Source organism: Leiobunum rupestre, chromosome 7 (genome assembly GCF_980474605.1).
Source record: "Leiobunum rupestre chromosome 7, qqLeiRupe1.1.hap1, whole genome shotgun sequence".
Taxonomy (NCBI): domain Eukaryota; kingdom Metazoa; phylum Arthropoda; class Arachnida; order Opiliones; family Sclerosomatidae; genus Leiobunum; species Leiobunum rupestre.
In genome coordinates, this window is record NC_143390.1 from 61,909,901 (window position 1) to 61,934,490 (window position 24,590).

A 24,590-nucleotide genomic window follows, 5' to 3' on the forward strand; every position below is an offset into this window, starting at 1 on the left:
CGATTTTAGGAACCAAAGAATGAAAAAAATCAGCCCTTTGTTATACCCAAAACTATAGTAAGATAACACCCTTTGAAAAAACTATAAATAAATATGATCAGAAGTAAATTATTTTAAAATAATTGGTTGAATTATTTAAATTATTAAGTATTATAATCTTTAAAGGAAAGCAAATAATAATAATAATAATAATAAAAATAAAAGTAATAATAATAATAATAATAATCAGCTAGGCTAATACGCAAGGTTCCCATTTTAATAAGACTCCCTCTAATCAAGCCGTGCGCCATGACACTTCATTTTTTAAATAAGCATTAAAGTGTACGCGCAGACCACTTCAGTAAGACTCCGTCTAATCAAGCGGTGCACCATGGCACTTTATCTTTTAAATAACCATTAACGTGTACGCGTAGCCCGTGTTAATAAGACTCCCTCTAATCTACCCTTATTAATATTCTAAACGTTTTTCAAAAAAAATATTCCTGAGTCATATGTTACGCAATGGTTGTGAGCAAACTAAATAGCGTTAATTTAGTTTTTTGTCTTGAAAATAATATAACATAAAGGGTAAAATAAACCATACCAGGTTATTTAATTATATAGAAGAATTAACTCTTTACTGGTTATTTCGCACTGTGCCGTATGTTACACAGGTCTTAGAAGTACATTTTTCTTTAAATTTATTTATGTAGCCTTTTCGAACTACTTTATACAACCAATTTTCTTGAATATTCCAAACTTTTTCAAAAATTATTCTTTAGTCCTTACTTTAATTAAGTTTTTTCGTCTTGAAAATATGTCGACGAGAAGAGTAAAATAAGCAATATCAGGTTATGTAAATAAATAATTTGTAAAATTAAATGTTGACTTGGAATTTTTGGTTGAGCCGTATGTGACCCACTCTTAAAACGCATTATGTTCCTTTAATTTATAAAAAAAAAAACCCGTTACACTATCCAAAAAAGTATTGAGAAAGTATAAAATCTAATTGTAAATCTTAAAATTGCTTTTAATTAGTAAAATAATTATTAAAATTTATCACTTTAAAAAAGAATTTTCACGAAGACTTGATTATCTAAGCCATTCAAAGGTTCGATTTCCTTTCATTTTTTCAAGTTACATAATTTGCTAATTTTATTATTAAAGTAATTATATATAGTTACACTTCATGTATTTATTAAGACCATTTTTAAAGTTTCAAAAATTGTAAATTCATAAATATTAAACTAATTTTCACTGTTTTATTCCAAAATGAAATTTGTTCCATATGTTACTCAACTCTTAAAAGTGCCTTTTTTATTTAAATTTAACAAAAACAATTATTTATTTATATAACCTTTTCGAACTACTTTATAATACCAATTTTCTTGAATATTACAAACGTTTTACAAAAATTATTCCTGAGTCATATGTTACACAATTTTTCTTAGGGAACTTACTAACGTTAATTAAGGTATTCCGTCTTGAAAATTTGTTGAGAAGTGTAAAATAATCAATACCAGGTTATGTAAATAAATAATTATAGAATTAAATCTTGACTCGTTTTCTATCATTGTGCCGCATGTTATACAGGTCTTAAAAGTACCTTTTTTATTTAAATTTATATAATTAACTAATTTTTTTGTTAACCTTTTAAAACTACTTTATAATACCAATTTTCTTGAATATTCCAAATGCTTTACAAAAATTATTCCGGACATATGTTACGCAATGTTAGTAAGGGAACTAAGTAGCGTTAATTAGGTTTTTTCGTCTTAAAAGTTAAATGAACAATTCCAGTTAAAGTTAATAAATAATTAAATCTGTTTGAAATTTTTATATAAAAATAATTATTATTTGATATTTAATATCTTTATTAAATTATTTAATCGTCGAATTGCACAGTGGGACTAACTATGTCATTTACAATGATGTGCCAAAGCGGCGCCATAGGAATTACATTATGCGTCGTATGTTACACACTGTTGAGCTTGACTCTAGTATGAATCTGTGAAGAGACATGAGAGGTGTATCATAAGTGGGATGTCGCTTGCGGCCGCCGGTGAAATACCACTACTTTCATCGTTTCTTTACTTACTCGGTGAAGCGGAGAGCTAACCGAAAGGTTCACCTTTCTAGCACTAAGCGCCGGTCTCTCGCAGTTTGACGAGATCCGCTCCGAGGACAGACTGAGTGTAAGGCGGGGAGTTTGGCTGGGGTAGTACATCTGTCAAAAGGTAACGCACGTGTCCTAAGGCGAGCTCAGCTAGGACAGAAACCTCGCGTAGAGCAAAAGGGTAAACGCTGGCTTGATCTTGATTTTCAGTATGAATACGAACCGCGAAAGCGGGGCCTATTGATCCTTTTGACTTTAAGAGTTTTAAGCAAGGTACCAGAAAAGTTACCACGGGGATAACTGGCTTATGGCGGCCAAGAGTTCATAGCGACGTCGCTTTTTGATCCTTCGATGTCGGCTCTTCCTATCATTGCGAAGCAGAATACGCCAAGCGTTGGATTATTCACCCACTAAAAGGGAACGTGAGCTGGGTTTAGACCGTCGTGAGACAGGTTAGTTTTACCCTACTGTTGACATGTCGTTGCAATAGTAAATCTGCTCAGTACGAGAGGAACCGCAGGTTCGGACACTTGGTACATGTGTTTGGTGGAGCGGCCAGTGGTGAAAAGCTACCATCCGTAGGATTATGACTGAACGCCTCTAAGTCCGAATCCTGTCTAGTCGCTGCAATGATATCGTTCGTGCCTTTAGCGTTTGTTAACTACGTTAGTCGAGATGCGTTTCGGCGCGGTCTCGGCGAAAAAGGCTCCTTAAAATAAGCATTGCAAAGCTTACAGAGTTTCGCGGCTTTGGCTTTTTGATTTTTATCTTCGGAGAAATGTTATGGCACCAAATCATCCGTAGACGACTTAGGTACCGGTCGGGGTGTTGTACTTGTATCGAATCTTAACTTTTTTAAACCGAATTCGGCTACGGGGAAGAGCTAACTTGTATTTAATGCGGACTTGTTTCAGTAGAGGTTTTTTAATATTTAAGTTATGTTATGTTATGTCATGAGCTATTTCAAGTGCCAGAGTCAATTTGGTTTTTTATAAAGTTTAAAAGGACCTCGATTGAGGTTTTAAAAACTAAATTATTCAACAAGCCAAAGCCGTGAAACTGCAGGCTTTGCAATGCTTATTTTTAAACTAAATTCGGCTACGGGGAGGAGTTAACTTGTATTTAATGCGCACTTGTTTCCCTGTACCTAACCAAAAAATATTTACTACAATTCACTTATTTAACCACATATCGTGTACTGTATATGTATTCGGGGTAACACTTCTTTATTTATTTTGTTTCTTTTATTTCGACTTGAGAAACGAAACAATTTTTTTTGAAAATAAAAGCTCTCGAGAACATATAAAACATAATTTAAATCACTAAAAGCATTTAATATTTACCAAATAGGAGATTACTGCTCTCACGTATTTATTTCACTGTTCTGTAATTCAAAGGAAAAATTTTACAAACTAAATATACCTACGAGCAAAGGACTCTCATTTTTTTAAACCGAAGCTCATGTTATGAATATGATACGAGTATAAAAAAGTATTTAACATAATATACCATAAGTAATTGTGTTTTTCTGGTAGACCCAATTTTTTAAATTCTGTTTTAGTATAAAACTATTAATTGTAGATATAATATATGCAAATTCGACGAAAATACAATATAATATTTACAGAAAGGTAACTAAGGATGACCTGATAGCATTCTGACATCGATTTAATTGTTATGTTAAAAGATTGTTAGTAAATCAATTTTTAGGTGCACGCACATATCCGTTTTAGTATAAAACTATTAATTGTAGCTATAATATATGCAAATTCGCCGAAAATATAAGGCACTTATTAAAAGGAACTTTTTATCATATCAAAAAGTCTTAATTAAAGGTCTTATTTATAATTTAGATTTGTTTTTAAAGAAAAACCGGTCAAATTTCGAAAATTACGTTATCAAATAGATCCTGAATAAAGAGGTATATGATAAGCTTCGCTATTTAAATAAGTGCCATAACAAAAGAGGTCTATGTGGTAAAATTTCTTAAATGATAGGAGCATTTCCCTTTATTTTATTGAAAATCCAATGAAACGCATATGTGCGTAAGACATTAAAAATGTTTAAAATAGTTATTATCCCTTTAAAACTCGCTTATTTTCTCAGCTATATTACTATTGTATAGAATAAATAACACACTAATCAATAATAAATCTATTTAATGCCATTTTCACATGGTTTGTGAATTACGAAAATATCTAATATTTCGATTCGAATCAAGTTCCGTTTCTTGTAAAGTGAATCGCTCTGAAATCTAAAAATAATTGATTTTTACTTTGGTATTAACCTTGCTTATTCGTTAGAAAATATAATTTAATGAAACTACACAATACCATTGCGTTAGAGATGACCTTCGTTAATGTTTTCAATTATTTAAAACGTTATTAATTAGTTTTAACACTTTCAAATATCGCTCGAATTATGAACGCACTTGTGCGTTTTTCCTCAAAAATAATTTATTTATTATAAATATTTTAAAATTTACCGAAAGGTAACTAAGGATTACCCGATAGCGTTCTTACATCTATTTAATCGTTAGTTGCGAAAGATTGTTAGTAAATCAATTTTTAGGTGAACGCTAATATCCGTTTTAGTATTAAACTATTAATTGTAGCAAATTCGCCGAAAATATGAGGCGCTCATTAAAAGGAACTTTTAATCATTTCAAAAAGTCTTTATTTAATGTCATATTTATAATTTTGATCTGCTTTTAAAGAAAAACCGGGTCAAATTCCATTAATTACGTCATCAAACATATCCTGAATAAAGAGGTATATGATAAGCTTCACTATTTAAATAAGTGCCATAACTAAATTTTCTTAAATGATATGAGCATTTTACGTTGCGATAATGTAACAATCTCTATATGGTTCGGTGATTGGAAGAGTCTTTTTATTTGGCGAATCGCGGCCGACTGAAAAACTGCGTTTCCTATTTTAATTAATAATTGACACTTTGCACTATAAATCTAACTATAACTCGGTTTAATCTGGTTTAAATAACTCAACTCTCAATATTTTAAAAAACTCAATTTCATCGACCGTTTCACTCCTTTCAAAACAAATTATCAACTGACAAAATAGAATTTTCAAATACTCTTTTTGAGCGTGGAGTGAAAACGTTTCACGCACAAACTTAAACAATTATTCCGCGCAATTTCGACAAATACATTACTATTCAAAAGTATACGATACATAACAATAAATATTAGTACGTGATACATTTACACAACTATTCAATACAGTTCAAATATATTGTAATTATTTTACAATGTTTTACATCTTCAATTTTTATTTATGTATTAACGTTTGAAATATTTTTATTTTGGATATATTTATTATAGCGAAATTCGCAACACTTCCCCGCGAAATACAGTGTTAAGAGCGTGTATTCCTCTTTTTAATTTTGCGCTATTTCATTAAACATCTAGTTCCAAGGCGTAAAGCAATTGAATCGGTCTTCTAATGCTAATACCGTTGTTCGTTCTCAAGATACACGAACGCACCTTGTTATCGCGTATCTTGATCGTCTCTGTTACAACGCCCTGAAATGGCTTCCAGGTCGCCATTCACGGCAAACAGATGGGACTAGTTTTAACCAGGCCATAGTCAGGACTAATCTCAACAGAGGACGGTTACTATCGGTTGGGAATCTCAGCACGACCAATCTGGTATAGAAGACCTTAACCCAGCATAGCCCGGATATCAAACAACTCCCTTAAGCCCCCCCACCATCAAGGTGTAACCAGTAGGGGATCATTTAGTTATTAATTTGTATTTCCCCGTCCCGAAGGCCCTATGGGGATACCGCTAGAATTTAAAAATTAATTTTGTAATAATAAATTACATAATTGAAAGAGTCCCACTCTTTTTCTTTTTAATAGAGTTAAAATCTAAACAGGGCAAGCCTGGACGACACTTATAAAAGCCCATTGAAGGGACGAAAGAATAAAAGAAGATAAAACGGCAAAGGTGTAGAATTAAAAGACAATAAAAAGATCAGTCATCAACCTGGACATAAGTCCCCGAAGTGACTGATTATAAAGCGCATGATATTCTCAAATACAATCATCTTCTCTGTGAGATTCACATCTCCGAAGTTGGCTCTAGGGACCAGATGGAGTGTAAGAGGACAATTAGCTAAGTAGTGCTCAGAATCGCCTGTATCTGACCCTAAGACAAAGGCAGGACTGAGAACATGACCTAAACTATGCAAGTAACTAGGGAATTTACCGTGACCACTAAGAATCAGCGTTGAGAAGTGGTTAGGGTTGACCCCATTGTCTCCCACTCTAGGAATAAAGTTCAAAGTAACAATGCCCTTAGTGCTGTCGCTCCAACTTCTCTGCCAATACCTCTTGGTAATGCCCCTCAAAATAATTTTAATACTACCCTTTTCGGGTTTAATAGAGTGGAGCTCCTGATTTAATAATGCGCCCTTGGCCAACGCATCCGCTCTCTCGTTACCCAAAATACCACTGTTTGCTTTAACCCAATTAAGGGTGACTTTGGCCGGTGCCTACGTTATTAATAAGGCCTGTGCACGCTCAACAGCAAGGGGGTGACAGGCGCTGGCGCCTAACGCGCAAAATACTAATAGATGGCGCTCTTCGTTGTCTTTTACTTCTCAAATACTTCGTGATTCGCACCCTAAATTTTTTAAATAAAATTTCATTATAAATTATAAAACAATTTGTTTTTATAATTTTAGAATTTGGTTCGAAATTGATATTTAACTATCATTGTTGAATAATTATAAAACTATGTTTTTACAATTTTAAAATTCGGTTCTAAATTAATATTTTTCTATCATTGCTGAATAATTAACTAAATTTTGTTTTAAAATAATACTTTTATTAAAATCACAAATAAGTGAACTTTTAAAACCTTCCGGGATAAAGGTTTACCATTTAACTTTTTTCTCACTTCGTTTCTATCTGAGGCATTCGTAGCATGATTGCAGAAAAGTGGTCCAAGGAACTTTTCTAACATAATTTTAGGTAGTTTGTTATCTCCACATAAGTGGCTTACAAAAATATGGTAAGATTTCCATTACATAAGATTCAAGTACATTGCTTCTAGGAAATAAATGTAATAATTCTTGTACAAAATTTACAACTAAACCAAGTAAACATATTAAGAATCTGCTTGGGTAATTCAACCCCCCATTGTCTTATGCACCTCTAAGGACATATTGTGGTGCCCATGATTATGGGATGGACAATTTATCAAGACAACTTTCACATTTAGTCCTCTACTCTGCCACTCTTACTATATATCCTGCCACCATAGCAACGCTACAGTTGATAAATGAGGTATTCAAGTTGGCTAAATACAAGAAAAAACTATTAAAAATGGACATGCAAGATTTTCCTAAATAATAAAAGTACCATTTTGAGTAAGTTTTCCCATTTCGAAACGCAGGTTCTGCAAATATGGAGTTAATTTTATTGCCTCGAGCTTTGGTTTCTCAATCTGAGTGACAGGTTTTTGTTTAGTTTGCTGATGGCTGCCATTTTTAAACCCAACTACCGAGTTCAAAGTTGTCGTAAAGTTCTGTCTAGCTTTGTTTAAAACAGAGTTAGTAATAGGTGATAAAGACCCTCTTACTGGTGATTTCGTAACATCACTCATTTTGGTTCTCTTATTGGGATTTGATAGTTAATTTTCGCAGTCACCTTCGGAGACCAACGGTACTGCTCCTGGTAACAAACGCTTGACATTTTTGCATGAAATACTGATGTCTTCAGCTTTAAAATGTTTACTGCAAACCTTGGGCTCATTTTTTTTCATCAACTAAAGCTTCTAAATCACTGTTGTCTTCATTTAAATTTTTGTTGAATATTGCACGTATCCATTTTTTTTCTGATATCACTATGTTTTGGTACTGCATGGAAAGTAAAACACTGCTGTTCTTTGGTTGAGTCCTCTTTTTGCCCGTTAAGTGTTCGATTACTTTCAGTACAGAATGGGAATAAACAGATGATCATTTTAATACCTATAAAAATACCGAACCAAATTAGCAATACTAATATGCTAATATTTATTTAGTAACATCAGGCCTTTTTAAAATTTCTTGAAATAAAATAATAATTTATGGTTTTAAAATTATAATATATTTTAAACTAAGTAAATTTTTAAATTAAATAAGTGAAAAATTCTATATTAAATTAATTAAATGTCTTACCTTATGATTTGATTCAAAACCAAAACGTCTTTCCGCGCTCTTACGTAAAGGTGTAGACTCACGGCATTCAATAATCAATGCATATCGGGCGCGAAAACTCCCAAGATTTAAACGAAAAGACAAGGAAGAGCGCCTCTAGTGCCAAAAACTGGTGAACTACAAATGTCGATTTCAAAAATAAAAATTGGAGCGTGCACAGGCTTTTATAATAACGTAGGGACCGCTTTGTCTCAAAAATTAAGAATCAAATCCCTAATGTTTGCACACATACCATTAGGGTTGGAAGAGTTTCCAATGGCCCGTAGAGAAGATAGCTACCTCTTCATCGTGGGGTCGCTCCCTAGTGAACCACTTAATGCTCTCGAAAATGGAGTATAGCTCAATATAAAATACTAGGTTTATAACAAGTGTCTAGACGGAAAGTCTTTGACACCAGTTCCAAACCTTGGTAGTAAACCACAACTGCCGCAGCGGCGCCATTTTCTGATAGCGAACCATCGGAAAAGATCTCTAGTCCTGCATTAGTGGGAAGACCGTCTCCACGCGAAATCTCTACACGAGAGGCTGGATGACGGATCCAAGGGTCAGCCGGGTAAAGAAAATTTTCACCTACAACATTGCAATCACAGTGCTTAGCTCCCATCTTTTGGTAAACAGACCTAAAGATGGTGGCTTCCTCACCTACAATTTATTCTATTGGGGTTAAGTTGGTAATTATCAATAACGCATCGGTAGAGATAGTACGATAAGCACAGCAGACTCTAAGAGCTGCTATTCGTTGGATTGACCTGAGCTTTCGAATCATTAAAGAATTCTTCGCCTCGCACCACCATGCGCCAGCACCGTAGGTGACAATACGCTCAATACAACCTTTATATACCACTCTCAAGGATCTATTAGCCAGACCCCACTCGACCTTTGCAAAGCAGGCAATGGACTGAACAAGACGAGTAACCCTGTTTACATCAATTTCCCGAGTGGTTTCGCGAGATCCTTTTTTAGGAAGCGTCAGAAAAAGTTTTACGCCTAATGCACAAAATAACCGCCAGGGCCAGTTGCATATATAGTGCCAGGATTTGTTGCGAGATGTCATTCCGAGTTCGTTCTTCCACCAACTGGTTGCGTTAAAATATCCTCTTTTTTTCGAAATTAAAGAATGAAACGCCATCGGTTTAAATTATTTTCGAGCCGACGACTTACGGCAATAGAGTCATTTTTTAGTCGGGCCCACGGGTATCGGGAAATTGGAATTCGCCATCAGCCATTTGAAAAATCCGGTGATTATAAGGTCCCGCAAAGATTGGAACGTTGCCAAGTTAGACGAAGTGCACGGGATTATTTTTAAAAATTTTAATACCCGAGTTTGGAGCCCGTTATCAATTTTGAGATTGATAGACTCGTGCTTGGATTACGTTAAAAAAACGAAGGCCGGTTTCGTGGTCATGCCCGCCGGAATGCCGCGGCTTTTTTGTCTCTTTTGGAACGCTATTGTGGCCCAGAGACATGGCAAGCCAAGTGGCGCGCGCGGTTAAAGACCGTTCGTGCTTGGTTTTGGTCCACGAAGCGCTTTTCTTTTCGGCGGAATTCGCCGATCTTCACGATCTGCCCGACTCTTTTTTGACGATGAGCTAACCGGGACGTTTGCCGTCAAAGATTCTTCTTTCTCGTCCTCGTCGTCGGAAAGTGTGACCCCGCCGTTTGCCGTTCGTCGCAAGAAGATGTCGAAGATTTGGTTAATCGATTGACGACGCGAGTGCAATACATTTGCGAATCCTAGCCAGGGCTGTGCTTAGAGGTCTCGTGGCCCCGGGGGAAATGCATTGGCGAAACTGAATGTAGCAGCCCTCCGGTATATACATCCTTATGGTAAAATTTTAGCGGCCCTGGTTTACCGCCCGGCTCGCCACCACCTAAGCACGGCCCTGATCCTAGCTAATTTGAAATTTACGTACGCGCCTTTTATTTTGTTACGATCGTTTTGAAAATATAATTGTATTTTTTCTTTCAATTCTTACTAACAATGTAATTTTTTAAGTCGTTTTCTTTTATCGAAAGTTAAATAATTGTTTTGTATTTTGGGCGTCTTAAACCTCGGAAGTTTCTAAGCTAGCTCGACGATGCACGCGGGTCAACGGTGCGAGTTGAAACGCGGGCTTTAAACCACCCGAAATGTTTTCCGCTTTTTAGTAACCGAATTTCTATACGATTCATGATCTGGTGGAGAGTGGCTTAAAGAGAGGTTGTCGGGAAACATTTCGCGCTTCGTTTGGTGAGCTGGTTGGCGATTGGTTTGGTTTTGGAGATAAAGTTCGTGATCCGTTTGCCGACTCGATTAGTGATCGGTTTCCTGATCGTCCGTGGAAAGACAGGCGTCCCTCGAGGAAATATCGTTAGTGTCTGAGGCGAGTTGTAAAATTTAGTTGGGGGTAGGCCATTTTCTAATCACGTACGCGTTTCAGGGAGAAGAAAATGCCATCGAGGTTGGTTGCGGTAAAGAAGAACTTGATGCGGTTTCTTCAACTATGAGCTCGTCTATAAATCGGCCGATTTTCGAGGAGGACGCTCATTTTGAAAAGAGGGGATGGAATGGGGAAATGAAACTGGGGTGCAATGTGGGAAAGGAGATAATCGGAATCCTTACGCCTTTGAGCATCTAGCGGAGTATTTGGGCGCTGAAAAAGTATAAAAGGCGTTGTCGAACGAAGATCGAAATTCATTGGGCGATTGGAAATGGAGAGCGAAAGTCTGGATGGCGATTGCCTCTCGGCGTTACTACGTAGAGCAGAGTCGACTCCAAAACCTTCGGCACCGTCGTTACTATCTTTAGCCACTCGATTTCTAGCGAGGTTCAACGTTCGAACGTTATACGTTCGGGGTTTGGTAATAAGGTTTTCAGCGCGAACTATCATTCTCAATTATCAATAATTTTTACGTCTTTACGCTCTTAAACTCGCAGAAATTACGTCAAGAATCTTACACGTCGAGCGCTAGGCCGGAAGCCGGAACCGAATCCGAAAACGACGAGCAGCGGTTAGGCGTTCTCGATACTTTTTTACAGACTAACACTCAATCTTTTTGAACCGTTTTGTAGACCTAAAAAGCGAATTCGTTACACGAAGCCAGACGATGAAACCATAATGAGGCTTCTAAGGGAAGCGAAAGGGAGAGGAAAAGCCGGATTAAAGTACAAGGCTTTATGGGCAAATATTGCGCAGAAGGCCAAAGAAGAGGGCGTGATACGTCAATAGGACGCCTTTAAGTCTGATAACACATCGGAGAAGACGTAAACGAATTTCAGTTAATTTCCCCGCCAAATTGTAAAAAAAAACCTTTCTTTAAAAGACTATAAATTTAATTAAGATGGGGTTAATAAGTGGTAGGTAATATTGTAAAACTGGGGAATTTATTAAGTGGCCGATATCCCCGTAGAATTTCGGTGTAAAATACGGAACGTTGGTTAGGTAAGCTTAACTTCTTCTACGATCCTCCTTTAGGTGAGTTCAGTAATTTTCGTTTTCTCGCCGTTTTATCTTCGAGATTATTAATTTCATTGAATTTTAGTACCAAATAGCCACAAATAATGGATTGAAATGACTCAATCACTTCGTCACCTTTTTGTATGATTATTTATCGCGCGACTAAAGTACTTCAAGCAATGAGGTAAAACAACCGGATAACGAAACTCAGGTGGTTGTCTCAGTGTAAAAACTCGGCGTTTAACTCCGCGAAAACTGGGTGTACCACCTACCGTGGAAAAAGTAAATCTTTCAAAACCGATAAAAGTTATTCGTAGTTTTTGATATTTAAAAATTGGATCGAAAATGAAATTACACATCCTGAAAATTTCAATAATGGACGTTAAATAGGTTTGAGAAAAATAGTCTGATCGAGCTTTCCATTAATAAAGTTCACTTTTTACAAATAATTAACCTTTTTATCCGTTTTGTATAATAAAATCCACCCAAAAACCATTCGGTTCTAATGATAAAATATCAGTTAAATAATTTACCAAGTTAATTAAAGAAAAAGGTCAATATAAGATAAAACGTTTTCTTAAGAATGTATAAAGAGTGAACAGATCATAAAATTAACAACGTAGCGAACGAAAGGTAAGCATAAATATCAAGAATTAGTTTCTAAAAACGATGTAGATGGCAACATTACCTAATCACGGGACCATTTCAACCTCCCGACTTTAAAGTTTACTTTCGTTCTCGAAAAGCTTGGCCCGGCTTGTTTATTTTATTAATAGGTGCATATATTGTTTAGATCGAAATATATTATCTACTCTGTTTCGATTTACTCTTTTACCATAAAAGCATAGTAAACGAGTTTCAATAATCAGAGTCAACATAACTTGGCAGTGAAATAAACGTTCACACGGGTTTAATTCTTGTCTCGCTCAAAGTAGCACTTTGGCCAACCAAGACAAAATAAAAACACTCGATAAAATTACTGAAACTATCCGTACTCGAACATTTCGGTGCCACTATTGAAACTGGCCAATTACTGAAAGCAGACAAGTTGTTGACTGCAGTGACGTAATTACTGCAGTCAACAACTCGTCTGCTTTATTTAATTATGGTTTTAAGGTAAAAGAGTAATTTTAAAGTAGATAATGTATTTCGATCTAAACAATATATTTGATACACTGCGATTCTAATATTAGTCATTCTCTTTGAAATGTTTTATGGTTGTACAAAGGATTTTAACTCAGTAAAACACTTAGGACGCGCAAGGTCTAGCATATTACTTCAGAGCACATCACTTGTCGATAAATAAGTCCAGTTTATGACGTTTATGGGAATATAATTACAGATCTTGCCCGTTAATTGATTTCACTACTTTTATGGCCAAAAGTAATATAGGACGTGACGTTTTTGTTTAAAAGGACCTTGCAATTTTTAACCGAATGGTTTTTGGGTGGAATACCTTCAAACGTAACAAAGCGTAAATAATATTTATAAACAAAATTGGAAAGTGAACTTTCACCTATTTGGAATATTGAGAACTGCCTAGCTCGTTCGCCAACATTGTGTACGTTTAAATATTGTTTCGTTAATTTTTTGAAAACGTGACGTCATAAGCTTGTACGATTGTTATTAAACTTTACACCTTTTGAACTGTGTTTATTACTCATTGGCATCGTTTACCGCCCTCTGGTGGCACACTGCCCACCCTGACACTGGCGAGACTCACTGCACCTCTTTCGCTTAGAAACAACCTATAAATCAGTAGCATTCGAATGTTTAATCTATTTCCCTAGGACAAGATCTGTAATTATATTCCCATAAACGTCATAAACTGGACTTATTTATCGACAAGCCCTATGGCGGACAACCCCCATCCTGATACTCGCTAGTCTATTGTTATCGAACTCAGCGCCCCTTTTTACCTACAACCCACCTATAAATATGTTGCATACATAGTTTCCAAGTATATCCGTCATAGTAGGCATTTTAACCTTTAAGACTATTTTTACGAACACAGCGCCACTTGTTCACCTAGAATCAACCATCAAACCTTTTGCATTATTTTTTTTTAAATTTCTATTTGCTCCGGTTTAGTACTTCTTATGTGTTTATTACTCCATGGTTTCGTTACCGACTTGCTGAACTGTACATTTGTCACCATAGCTCAAGAACTATACTAGATATGAACTTCTCCTATGGCAGGACACAATGGGAGCGTAATTTGAAACTGTGTATCAAATTCCATTTAAATTGGGTCAGTAGTTTTGGCTGTAGAGCGGTCTGCGAGGAGAAGATGGAAGAAGAAGAAAAATTAAGCCTTACTTTGCCCCATTACTACGACACGTCGCCTCAACCCTGTTCGGTGGAATTCTTATATGTTTGTCACGTGCCTGTAACCTTTCAAACGATACATCACTTGTTTTGATAAGACCTATAGTTTTTGAGATACGAGGGGGTAACATCGGCTTCATTCTGACTCGAGGTAATATAGCAAGTGCTCGGGTAGGTGCTCTACTCTACCGGACCTTGCATAGGGACTACCGTGCCTTTTGATACTTTTGTATAATTTGATACTTCACAGGTTGGCCCAAGAGATGCTGTTATAGACGAGGATTTTATTTCCGAGTCGTTTAACGGAGTCAGACTAGACTCAAGCTCAACGGGGGTTTCTTTTCCCACCATTGATTTTGATAAGTGTTTTTTTTTAATTTTTGCTCTTTTTTGGGTTAATTTTTCTTTTCTAATTATATATAAAAGAATAAAAAACAAAACATAAAATTAATTATTATCCCTACTGGTCGTTTCGGAGGTATCCGATTCGGTCCACCAGGTTGAACCGGCCACTTCCTCTTCCGAATCGTTCCAAACCGGCATGTCGTGATCGGTTCCTTTGTCGTCCGACTCACGCATTTCTACGGTGGGGTGATAAGGGTCACCGTCATAACGTTCGAAGAACAGTTCCAACGGGGCTCTAGCGTTTTCAACCGGGTTGTTGACGAGAAAATTATTGCCGCGTTGCGGATTTGTGGCGAAATATTCCCGCAGATGGGCTTCACGTTCCGTTCGCTCCCGATCCGACGGTGCTATCGCGTCGCAAATTTCGGTGTCGCAATTAGCGTTAAAAACGCGGACTGTCGTCGCGGAAGCCATCGCGGTAAGAAAGGTGTCCAAAATGAACGAGAGTTTGGTGAAAAGAACTGATAAAATGTTAAGGGGGTACCTCGAATATCGCATCCGCGACTGCAAAATTCCAGGTACCTCCTCATCTTTTTATAAATTCTTCTCACCAAACAGTTGTTTAGGGGGCACCTTTTAGGCACAAGGGCTTCCGCTTCAACATTCCGCGTTGTCGACGTGCCTTTCGAGACGGTAATTTGCAAAGCAATATTCATGTTTTTTTACATGCTGGGTCACGAGTTAGTACGCGTGGATGGTGGACTTACGCAACTTAAGTTGTATTCTTTCTAGTTCATGATGACGCCTAACGGGGCCAATACTTTAAATTCGCATTACGTCTGACTGTACCTGGTGCGTTAGGCTTGGAGCTGTCCTCTAGTTCGCGTTAAACACAGCCCAGCTTGATTAGCAAGACAGGGGTTGGGGAGGCGCCCCCAGCGCTCGAGCGAAGTGAGTGCGCGGCACCGTTAGGCACCAACATTTTGAAATAATTAGCAAGTTCCAACTGTCACACTGCCACTACATACAGATTAATTGATACGCCGCAATACCAACTTTAGATTAGGGTATAGAGTTATCTGCCCAGGTAGCAAAATGTGGTTAAAAAACCGTTTTAAAACCGTTGATAAATAGTAGGAAATCAAACGTTATAATAACGTAGATCATGTCCGGTGATTTATACTATAAAAAAACCGTTAGAAATACGTTTAGTTAACGTTAGAATTTTTCTAATAGAAACGTTACTTGTGCAACGTAAATAAAACGTTATACAAAAAACCGTTTATTAAACGTTCAATAAACTACCATAAAACGTTTTTCTAACGTTAGTGCTCTAATTGAAACCAACTGTAAATCAACGTATTTTAGACGTTAAAATAACGTCGTTCTTATATTAGAATTTATGCCTTTTACATACTAATTAAAGCAGGCGTGATCTCCGAAATAGCTCAATTTTTATTTAATGTATCTCTCACATAAAAATTTATTGATAGCCATAAAAATATAAACAGACACTGGAAAAAATTTAAGTTAAGAAAAGAAAGAACTGTCCTTTTTATAAAAATTTTGGGTTACAATACAATATGAACTACTAAAACATATCAGTTAATTAGATCAACACAAATCACTTTTTTGGACAATAAAAAATTGGATCTACTTAAAACTTGAATATACGTTATTTAAAAATACTTGAATCGTATTTCCAATAATCGAGAATATTTGAAACTAAACATTTAATTAACGAATTTTAAATACTAATTTCGATGTATACAGGGAACATAATATCTCATTTGTTTCTAAAATATCACAAATTGCTTTTGGCGGAAAATATACACGCTATTTATTGCAATACTTAATCTAAAATCTCCATCAGTTTGGTCAAACATCTTAAAAAAGTTTATTCTTACTTGTCGTTACTTCCTAAATATTTAAGTCTTTTTCAAATTAATCCCTATTTTGAAAAGCATAAACATATGGTACTACAAAATCTATTTCATTATTGAAGGTACACAAATCACCTTAACTCAATGACAACAGAAAACAAAATTCTAAATATAACAATAATGACATTCCTCAAAATTATTTAGTACTAACTAAGCAATATAAATTTGTCTATCAATATAAACAGAAACTGTAGATGAAGATTGATTTTTTTTATCACAGCTGACTATTACAAAACTTTTTCATTGAGAATTTGTGATGGCCTATAGTATTTAAGATTAGCAGTAAATATAGCCCTAATGAAAATAATCCCATATTTTAGGGTTAAGAAAAATGTAGAATGTTTCCAAATTTCAACTCTCAACATTGAATTAAAAAGCATTATTTCTAATTTTTTTACCTAAAATAACTGAATGCAAACATGGTGAACTAATGTAGAGACATCAATTTGAGAATGGAATTATATTTTCCCCCAGACTTTGAAATTTTTACTTTAAATACAGACTGCGGTATTTTGCTCACCCGCTGTATTGCATACTAAGAATCATGTAATCAGAGCTAAAGATTTGAATTTTTTATCACAACTCTCTACTGCTAAACTTTTAAATTAATAATATGAATTTCTGGTGACCTATAGTATTAAAGATAAGCAGTAAATATAGCTCTAATGAAAATAATCCCATATTTTAAGGTTAAGAAAAATGTAGAATTTTTAAAAATTTCAACTCTCAACATTGAATTAAAAAGCATTATTTCTAATTTTTTTTCCTAAAATCACTTAATGCAAACATTGTGAACTAATGTAGAGACATCAATTTGGGAATGGAATTATATTTTCTCCCAGAATTTAAAATTTTCACATTAAATACACTGGTATTTTGCTCACCCGCTGTATCGCATACCAAGAATCATGTAATCAGAGCTAAATATTTGAATTTTTTGTCACAACTGTCTATTGCTAAACTTTTTAATTAATAATATGAATTTGTGATGGCCTATATTTTTCAAGATTAGCAGTAAATATAGCCCTGGTAATAATAATTCATTTTTAAGATTTAGAAAAATGTAGTTTTTCTCAATTTCAATACTCAACATTCAAATAAAAAGTATCATTTCTAAATTTTAAACTTATTGGAAACAAATTGAACCTAAGTTAATTTATTGCACACAGTGTGAACCGATTTATAGCTTGAATAAATTCATAAAATCATAGTTTTTAAAAAAAAGTTTGTTAATGCAAATGAGACTTTGGAAAGTGATACAAAGGCTTAACTGCTGGGTCATGATAATCAATTATTAAATACCAAGCGATCATGTCAAATGACATTTAGTAAATATCTATTAATGTTTTATAAGCTTATCATTAACTTGATAATATATTTAATACTTATAATTACCATATTCATTCAAATTACAGCACTATCTATTGATTGTTTAAAACCGACCGTGCTAATGGCATGCCTAATGGCGCGATACTTTTATCACTGCAGCACTGCCTATAATACAAATTTGTAGGTACTGCTTTTACTTTCACTTTACATAATCTCTACCTGGGCAGAGCCACAGCCGACTTCGATTGGTCGCATGTATAGGGAGTTGTTAGTCCACGTGCGCGTGGCATGAAGGGCTTGCCACCACACTCCTACGCGCATTACAATTGTAGCATCTAGAATCCCGTTTCGGGGTACAAAAGTGTTCTATCACTTTCTATACCCGACAATAAAATTAATTATTATAACACATCACTTGAGCTATGCTTGGGATGAAATAAATTTTTTTCTATAGATGGATAAATTACGAATAGGCAACTTAATTCGGGTGAAAATATGGTAAATGACAAATTGTAAGACCAAAAATAAGTTTAAGAGGTTTTGCTGTAGTATTTTTAACAACGATATACTAAAGTATTAAGTTAAATTTGAAACTTAATCGTTGAATTAGACTCTGTAAGAACGTTTATATGGTTATTTATCCTTAATGAAAAAATAGTTTTTAACAAAACCAAAAAGAAACGTTATATTTTCGTATAAAAATAAACTGAGACGAAATTTATTAAAAACAACGTTATTTTAACGTTAAGAAGTTTATTGTAAAATTTGGTTCGAAACAGTTAAATTTATAAACTATAATTCAACGTTAGTAGAACGTTGAAAAAATAACTCATAACGATATTTCAACCAGATAACCAAAATTTAACCAAATTGCAACGTTGCTTTGCTACCTGGGTGTTTGATCCTACATTTGTAAGTTTTTAATGTCAAGTTCTTAGGTAAATTGGCAATTTTTGTGAAAATTGTTATAAACTAAGCGAAGGCAGACCACCATGACCAACATTGCTAAATTTAAAGTTCTTAGGATTCGCGTGATTACGACTATCTGACTTTCCGAAATGGCCTTTATTCGCCTTCGACCACTATAATTATGCCCATATTATAAATACAATATGTTATTACGTAAGGCGTTGATTTTAATTTGAAGAGCGAATGCATCCATAAATCCCCCAGGGGCCCGGGGTCACCTGGCCAAGGGGTTGAAGGGGGCAGTGCCCCATAGACTTGTGGTATGGGGGGCGGACCGACCCCCCAACAGACCGTTCAATTGAAACTGGCGCTTAAAGTAAAAATTAACATTACCACCACGTACCATCCCATAATCTAACCCAACTCAACCTAACCTAACCTAACCTTTCTCTCTGCGCGCTTAGGGGCTCTATTCAGGGTTGACGTTGGTTCAACCGGATGACCAAGGTGGCGTCAAACCCCAATGAGGATAAAGTCCCAGGGAAGAGCTGACCCCCCTTTTAAAGTGTTAATTTCCTATAATAATGAGTATTAAAAGCACGACTGATATTTCATGGTATTTTTATTAAAATTACAAGAAGAACACCGCTTGACGAGGGGTCTCGATCCCGAAAGCTCCGGTAATATGTAAAAATTTTAAAAAATTTAAATTTTAAAGATTTTATTAAAAATACCATGAAGTATCAGTCGTGCTTTTAATACTCATCATAATTGAAAATTTAACCATGGTAACAAATCATTATACGTGTATGTTTATTTCCGACCTTCTCAACTTCTTCTTTAGTTTACCCCTTTACGCCCCCTATCCTTTTTCCTTCGGTGAGCCCTGCCTTCTTAGAGCGAATATTTAGAACTCTCCCCCCGTCGAGTTTCAAGAGTTTATTTACTATTTAACCAAACTCAGAACTGGCACGGACCAGGGGTATCCGACTGTCTTATTAAAACCAAGCATTCTGATTAACCGTTGATCGGGGTTTACGCGATGTGATTTCTACGCAGTGCTCTGAATGTCAAAGTAAAGAAATTCAACCAAACATAGGAATAACTATGACTCTCTTAAGGGAGTTGCTCTGGGGTGTAATCTGATTCACTTATGCCCGGGAGGGTAGCGTTCTCCCGTAACCCAGTTAAGGGGGTTGTGTTTCAGAGTGCTCTTTGAGATCTCCTAGGCACCTGTACCATGGCCCGCACTTCCCTCCCGGGATAGTGTGGAACATGCGAAGCTAAGTGCCCATGTGAGGCAAAACCTTCCTGTTTGGGGTGCCATCCCAACAGGTAGTATTATGCAGGCACGAAAACTCCAACAATTTTAAACACGGGCGGCGTTGGTACTACGTCGTGTCCTGTATCTCCTTTCACCGTGACTCGCGCGGTGGTTAGACCACCCCAACACGTTTGTTCCCATTGCCACAACGGCTTTACTATTTAGACTGGTTTGGGGGTTCATATCAGCCGCACTCACCGCAGTACAACTAACGCTGCCATTAACGTTAAACGCAAGAAAGCCCGCTGGTCAGAGGAAGCCCTGTCCATTATGGCTCACCATGAACTTACTCGTGCGGTCCGGTTGCCTTAACATTAACCAGGCCCTTCGCGACCTTTTTCCTGGCCGTACTTTGGAGGCCATAATGGGCCAGCGCAACAAGAGTCAAAGCAAAGCGTATTCTTCAGGCTCTTCGAGATAGAGCTCCCCTACCGCCTATTCTTTCTCGGCCTGTCCGTCGCGCGCCTCTGCTGCTTGAGTCTTCTGTGCAAGGTTCCCCGGTCATTGTGCGGGGCTCTCCTCTGCCTTCTTGTTCGTCTTCGGCTCGAGATTCGGCGACACCGTCTCCCGCTCCCCTTCCCGTTCGGAAAAGGGTTGCGTTGCCTGTGTATCCATCGTCGAGTCGGCGCAAGAGTTGTACCTCACTCCACCGGTGTCCCCGGTCGTTCAGCCTTTTTTGTCGTCTGTTGTCCGTCCACGACTCTCCCTTCCACTGGTTAATAATCCCCCAGTCTGCTTCGCTCCTGCGGCTTGCGTTCCGTCGGTCAGTCCGGCTCCTTTGGTCCTACCGGCAGCTGCCGGTCCTCTAGCCGCTACGTCTGCTATAGCACACTCCTTGACTAAGTTCTTGGGGGAGTAGACGGGTAAGACGCATAAGGAAGGTGTACTTGACTTGATCGTACGTGATGCGTTGGCTGGTAAGTCTGTGCCCGAGTGTGTCAGAATTTATAGCCCGGTAAACCTAGTAAAATAGACCATACCACCGGAGGCCTATCATCATAGTGCCCTACGCCAGCGTCCCCCTAGCCCGGACAGGTGACAAATCCAGCATGGGTAGCAGAACCCTACTACTGATGGTCGCACCTTTGACGCAAGCCATTCAACCCAGCAGAAGGTGCAGCAATGGGTTAACCAATCCCCACTTCGCACACAGCAGTGGGATTAAGAGTGGATGCTGTATCAACTCCAGCCGACACCCTACCTATGAAGGTAAAGAGTCAAACCCTTTGAAGAGAGCTCCTAAAGTGGAACGACGAGCACACAGCAATCCAGGTAACCCGACACAGCTGGCACCCGAGATCATGGTGTGGTTCCAAAAGGCCGGGAAAGAGGACCGCCGTGCCCGCATATGGAAGCCCGCCGCCCCACAGCAGGCTACCCATCCGCCGAGGGGGCCAGTTTCCACGGACCCTCTCCGTTAGCCTGCGCCCAAAACTGACCGAAGTCGGAGGTTGAGATAGGACCATTTGATCAGAGCTAACATCTCCCAGTGCGCCACCGCCCTTATGGGTTACAAGAGCCGGATCCCGACTCCCCGGTAAAGGCACCAGTTATTGCACACTCTAACCCATTTAGGGCCAGATCACGAAACAGATCGCCTTAAAGCCCAGCAAACGAATCGCGAACTGTATCTCCAGCAACGTATCTTTTAGGACATCACGAAACCGATCGTAAAACAGATCACCAAACCGATCACGAAACAAATCGCCAAAAAGCCCAGCAAACGAATCGCGAACTCTATCTCCAACAACGTATCTTTTAGGAGATCGCCAAAAAGCCCAGCAAACGAATCGCGAACTCTCTCCAGAAAAGTATCTTTCAGGAGGTCGCCAAACCGATCACGAAACAGATCGCCAAACAGATCACCAAACCGATCACGAAACAGTTCGCCAAAAAGCCAGCAAACGAATCGCGAACTCTATCTCCAGCAAAGTATCTTTCAGGAGGTCGCCAAACCGATCACGAAACAGATCTACATGTTTACCCGATTTTCAGGTATTCCAATCACTAATAAACATCACTTATTAACAGGGTTACCGATCTTTCATTATATTTCCTTATCCAGAAACGTATCTTTTAGGAGATCACGAAACAGATCGCCAAACCGATCACGAAACAGATAGCCAAAAAGTATAAGTTCCCCAGATTTACGGGGTTGCCTTAATCTATCTACATGTTTACCCGATTTTCAAGTATTCCATTCACTAAAAAACATCACCTATTAACAGGGTTACCGATCTTTAATTATATTTCCTTCTTGATAGAGTTAGCGATAACGAACTCAACGCCATCTACATTCCCCCAATTAAATGGGTTACCGATCACTAACTCTAATTTTTCACTATCGAAATTGCCCAAATTTACAGAGGTACCAACCACTACCTTAATTGCCACAATAAACAAAGTTATAAACCACTATCTAACTTTCCCCCTCTTTATTGAGTTACCGTCCACTAACAAAAATATATCCGCTTGGTGTGTATAAAAGCTCAATTAATAAGGTAGGATAAAACAAAGAAAAAAAAGGATAATTTAACTGTTTAAAACATTTTATTAAAGTAATTCACACTTGTGTTTCATTTTCTTAATTAGTTATTTTATAATATACTTTTGCATCTCCGCATATTAAGATTTCCTAACGCTGGGTTTTTTAAATATAGTTCTTCGTAAAACTCATCTTCGTCGTTTGTATCTACTTCTTAAGAGACGGTACGGCGTTTCCTTCCGATATTTGAAACAACGTTTTTGGTCTTTCGTTTCAATAAAGAGGCGTCAGACGTAAATGCTACGGAAGATACGTTATTAAATTTCAACCACCAACAACAACATTTGTTTACGCGTACCCGGTATCTTCGCCCAAGACGGGAGCTTCAGGTCCCTCGGCCCCAATCGGGTCGAATCGCGCGCCTTCGACTTTCTGGTCCCGAGAACTGGCGTAGCTTGAAGAGACAAGTCAGCGATGTCCGGATAATCCGAGATGTCTACGGTATTATCACAGGCGATTGGACAGGACCGTTCAGAACCACGTCAACAGAAGCAACGTATCCGGCTGCCTTTAAGAAATATCAAGTAGCGGTCAGCGTAACCCGTACGGTCATTTGGTCAGCGTTATCCTGTAAAGTCCAGAACATGATTGCCGATTGCAAGACGCCCAAAGAGATGTGGGATAAGCTTCTCGAGATTTTGATCAGAAGACATCGAACCGGCTCCGGAAACTTCTCGCTCAGTTAATGCGAGCCACAAACTTCTCTGACGTTGATATGGCAACACACCTCACCCAATTGCGTTCACTGTGGGCTGACATTCTGACCACCGCTAAAAGAGAGAAGGATATCTCTTTTGATGACTGTATCCTGATTGCATGCATCTTCGAGTCCTTGCCACATGATGAATACTGTGAGTTCAGTATGCTGTGGGACACACTGCCGGACGAAAAGCAAACTGTCACTGAGCTTGAACGCCTTCTAATTGGTCGCGCAACACGAGATGGCAACGCTTCAGCAGATTCATCCGGGCTAATAGCTCGTCGAGAAGGCAACGGAAACTCCGGACAGGCAACGAACCGGAATCCTCGGAAGAAATTGCCAAGATGCTACAACTGTAATCAGCCAGGTCATTTTTCAAAAGATTGCAAGAAGCCCAGGAAACCTGTCAGAGGCAGCCGCAACACCTCAGAGGTCAATAGTAACGACGGTTACCGCGCAGCAAATGGCCTGATGCCTGGGTTATCCACCGAAAGCCGCTGGTACTTTGACTTAGGAGCAACACAGCATATTACGAATGATGTGACCAAGTATATCAACTTCCGAGCTTTCGATAGCCCAGCTACGCTGCAAGTTGGTAACAAGGCGCACATAACAGCAGACGGAGAAGGGGACATCCGAATACGTTACTAAGTCGGCAATACCGTTCATTGCGACGTTATCTTTGACGTCTGGCATATTAGTGACTTTGCATGCAACGTCTTCTCACTCAAGGCTGCCATAAGACGTAACCCGAAGCTGGAGTTCCGAGCGTCATCAACTACCTGTGGACTATACGACGCGAAGAGAGGCAAGCGTCAACTATGTCTTCCCGGGAAAGTCGAATCTTTGTATCGCTTTGATATCACGGTAGACCAGCCGCAAACTCGGGTCTACCTTGCCGCAGATCCAAGGAACGACATGAAAGCTGACCTCCAAGTTTGGCATGAACGCATGGGTCACCAAGACAAACGCCATGTTCCTGCTACTTTGAAAAGGCTTGGATATGAAGTCACTGATTCGAAAAAGGATACGCTATGCGAGGGTTGCGTCTATGGGAAGATGTCTCGTCAAAATTTCGGTACCCGTATTGACAAGGCCACGACACCTGGAGAAAGAGTCCATTCAGATCTCTGGGGGCCATCACCGACGCCATCGCTGGGAGGAAAGCACCATTACCTCCTCTTCAAAGACGAGTATTCCGGTTTACGAATGACATATTTCGTGTCGAAGAAATCTGAAGTGGTTGACTATCTCAAGGATTTTCTCGCTGTCTGCAAGAATTACAAACATATTGTCCGCGAACTGATCACCGATAATGGGACTGAATATGCCAACGACGAATTCCGGCGTATCACTACTGAAGAGGTTGGCCTAACTCATCGAAGGTCAATGCCATACACTCCGGAGCAA

General features: G+C 38.0%; 1 pseudogene; it reads left to right on the forward strand.

The window, feature by feature from the left end:
- The first annotated feature begins 1,937 nt into the window (after window positions 1-1,937).
- LOC149937630 (large subunit ribosomal RNA) lies at window positions 1,938-2,963 on the forward strand (annotated as a pseudogene).
- Window positions 2,964-24,590: the final 21,627 nt, after the last annotated feature.